Below are 3,948 nucleotides of genomic sequence, written 5' to 3' on the forward strand. Positions count from 1 at the left end.
CCGGGCTGGGCCGGGGCAATGGCCGCCCCCCCCCTCCCTCACACACCCCCCCACCTCCGCCCTGGCGGAGCCCAATGGCTCCTCGCGGCCGCTCTCGCGAGAGTTGAGGCGCCGAGGGCTGAGATGACCCAATATGGAACCAGCTCGGCGGCCTCTCGCGAGAGCGGCCCCGCGGGGACGGGGCGGAGCCTCGGGGGCGCCTCAGGGCTGGAGGGTCCCGCTCCAAACCACCTGCGGGCTAAAGCAGCTGAAATTGGGGAATTGTTGCCCTTCTTTCGCCTTTTCATGAGTCCTGCTTGGTTTTCCTGCGCGGTCCCCCTTAGGGTGTGCTTAAAGTAAAAAAGAAAGTGTGTCCAAAGAAGGCAACGGAGCTGGTGCAGGGTCTGGAGCACAGGTCTGATGGGGAGCGGCTGAGGGAACTGGGGGGGTTTAGTCTGGAGAAGAGGAGGCTGAGGGGAGACCTCATGGCCCTCTGCAACTCCCTGAAAGGAGGGTGCAGAGAGGGGGGATGAGTCTCTTGAGCCAAGGAACCAGCGCCAGGACAAGAGGGAATGGCCTCAAGCTGCGCCAGGGCAGGGTCAGACTGGCTCTTAGGAAGGATTTCTTTGCAGAAGGGGTTGTTGGGCGTTGGAATGGGCTGCCCAGGGCAGGGGGGGAGTCCCCATCCCTGGAGGGGTTGAAGAGTCGGGTTGACCCAGCGCTGAGGGATCTGGTGGAGTTGGGAACGGTCAGGGTGAGGTTCATGGTTGGGCTGGAGGAGCTTCAAGGGCTTTTCCAACCCAGATGGTTCTGTGAAAAGGAAAATAGATGAAAAAACTTGCCTGAGGCAGCACTTCTGCAGGCCCAGGGTCACCAGTAACAGCCTGACACGGTGTATCTGGGGGTAACCAAAGCTTCTGAAGCCTTACAAGCCAGTATTAACTGCTCTTGTAAACTTCCTAAGGACAGTCTGTTCCCTAAATGGCTTCAAGCCAGGAGCGATGGTGAGAGCGAAGCCCAGATTTCCCAGTGTCCTGGTCCTTCTGTGTGTGTTTGGAGAATAAACTATTTCTCAATACCGTAACAGGCCTTGCAGTATCAAGGATACGTATGTGCTTGCTTTCAAGTGCATGCCTAAGACTCAGTGAAGTCATTAAGTGCTGCAGGTTGAGCACATTTTGGAGTGGAGCTCACAGTGTCTTCACCAGGTAGTAAGTACAGAATGTCACAGCAAGTAAATAGCGTTAGGGATTTGTGTTCAAGGCCGCTTAGGTTTTGATCTCAAGCTTGAGGAAGATAAGTCTTGTTAGCAGTACTGTGCAAGACAGACATGTTCTGAATGGGATATGGAAGCCTGCTTTTAAAACATCTGGCTTCCCATGTCAAAACCCTTCTCTTTCTCTACACAGAGTAAGATTTGAGTAGGACCCTGTCCTCTGTGGCTGTGAGTCATTGAAGTCCAAATAAGAGGAGGGAACAGCTGAAAGTTACCATTGCTTGCATCTAAAAAGTAACTACTTGATGTGCTGGGGTTTTGAATGCCTTTAATTTGCAAACTCTAGCTGCTTGTTAGTTTTGCTTGTTGTGTCACCTTGCCTTGAAAAGAGGTGATGGTGCTCACAGGTGTTAGAAACAGCTAAGGCTTCAAAAGCTTGTACTGGGTGTGAAAAGCTAATGACCAAAATGGCTCTGAAGGTCATCTGTGGAAGACCTTGATTTATCTCCTCCTTAAAAAAAGGGAGAAACTGTGCCCTAGGGATGGAGTGTGTTTGAGACTTGCCTGCTACTAGCTCTCTCTGGTTTAGAATGACTGGGATGCGTGTGCGTGTTGGTAGGTAATGTCTCACAAGACAGTAAATACTGTGCTGGAGTCCCTGATGCTGTATCAGAAGTAGCAGATCTCAGTGATGCAAAACACTAGACTGGCACAAACTGATCGTGATGGTTCAGGAAATGAAATATGAGGAGAAAACTTAATCCCAATTAATTTTTTGCAGGTTTTGGTATTTTAAACTTAAATTGCATTCTGATTAGGTTCTCCACTGCTCATTTGCAACTTTTTTATAGTTCCTCTTTTCTTTGTTCTGCCCATAGCAAAAAAAAAAATCTTACTACATGTCACCACCCTTCTTACATGTACTTTCACTTGGTAGCTCTGGATTTGATATTTTTTTTTTTTTTGCCTCAGCTGTCAGTATGAGAACTTTGCCTTAGATCTGCTCTTCCACTGGACCTTTACTTAGTATTTACTTTGAGAACTCATATCTCACTTACTCTGAGTGATAGTGATTGAATTCAGATCTCCTTCCTGATATTAAAATTCTGAGGAACCAGAGTCAGACATTTTGGGGATTTGAAAACCTGAATGGTATCAGATACCAATTTTATACAGCAAGTTGTGGCATTTGTACAGCCTCCGATGTAGCTCCTCTCTGCATGATTCAAACTAAGCCTTTTTCCTCCAGGATTGGAAACAAGGAGAATTCAAACTGTTTCCTCAGCTGTGGCAGGTTTATGGAGAAGGACTGTATTTAGTTCCCTGAACACCAGCCTGCTTTTGGGATCACAAAATGGAGGGGATCCAGGCTGGTCTTTCCTACAGAGTAGGAACAAGGCAAGTTCCAGAAGGACCCAGTGTTCCTGCAACTGATTTGGTAGTTGATTTGTTTGATCTAAGAGCAGCATGTCTTCTATGGATTTCATTCTCCAGAGCCTTGCTTATCCCCAGTGTAACTACTGGCTTCACAGGAGTGATGTTGGGATGGACTGATCACGTATCATATGTTTTGTTTTGGTTTTAGTAGATACTTCTGTGACCGTGTTTGTTTCTTCCAGTGAGAAAGAGAGTGTTCATCGTGGTCTCCAGCATTTGCTGTTCCTTTGTTTTTGACTGACTGTAGTCAAAAGGAAAATATGGTGCTCCACGATGATACTGTTGGAATTACAGGCAACCAGCAGCTTACAAGGTCCAAAGAAAAATGCAGACTGAGGAGCACTTCCAGGCATATTTTGAAAGAAAACTGTCCTCCACCTTGGGTGGAGAACCACAGATCCACCAAGAGAACAGACAGCTACAATACAGGTGAGTTCTATGCCAGGAATTTATCAGGTGTAAAGAAACTAAGGAGACTCTTCAAGCCCGTGTAAAAAAAAAAGTGCTAACTCTTCCACAGCTGGTAATTAAAATGCTGATCTGCACTGATTGGTAACCAAAGCAGAACACCCAGTTACAACAACTCACCTGAAGCGTGCAAGGTCAGTTCAGCACTGCACTATCAAAGTTGCTGTTTGCAATCTGCAGAAGTGTCTGTTCACTTCAGGACTATGAGCGTGTGAGGGATATATGCCCTGTAACGAGAAACTGTCAATAGTTGTAGTTCCCTTCAGAGCCTCCCTCAGCCCAGCTGTCAGACACAGGCTTTCATTTGCTTTTTTCTGATTTGTGCCTTTTGCTACTTTTATTTCTTAAATTTCAAGAGCCTTTTTCTGTTCCCTCTTAGCTGAGGACGTGGGAAGTTGCACAATGGTGTGACCAAACTGCCTTGGCATTATTTTGGAGCTATGTTCCGACGTTCTTTGAGGAGAATGGGTGAGGCTAGGGTAGTGATAAGGCATTAATGCTTCCACAGCCTCATTTTCCCATGTGCCAGAATTATCTTTTGGGCCTTATACTAAGAGTAGAAGCATGTCTCCTGCCAGAGGAGCCCTGCAGGCATACCAGAAGGCAGTCTTTTTTGGCAGTAGGATGACTTCTGGTGTCCTTCCAGCAAGGCAAATATAATAAAAAATAGGAAGCCAGTTCATCAGCTCCCCTTTTAGTTTTGTTTGACTTATGAATATCTCAGTTTTCTTTCTGAATCTCTTTTTGGATCTGGAGTGGACTGTCAATGGTCATGGCCGTGTCTACTCTACAAAGGTCTCCTAAAAAAGTAAATACAAAATCTCTGATTCATAATTTATCTGGGCTTT

The sequence above is a fragment of the Strix uralensis genome, chromosome 24, assembly GCF_047716275.1.
Source record: "Strix uralensis isolate ZFMK-TIS-50842 chromosome 24, bStrUra1, whole genome shotgun sequence".
NCBI classification, from domain to species: domain Eukaryota; kingdom Metazoa; phylum Chordata; class Aves; order Strigiformes; family Strigidae; genus Strix; species Strix uralensis.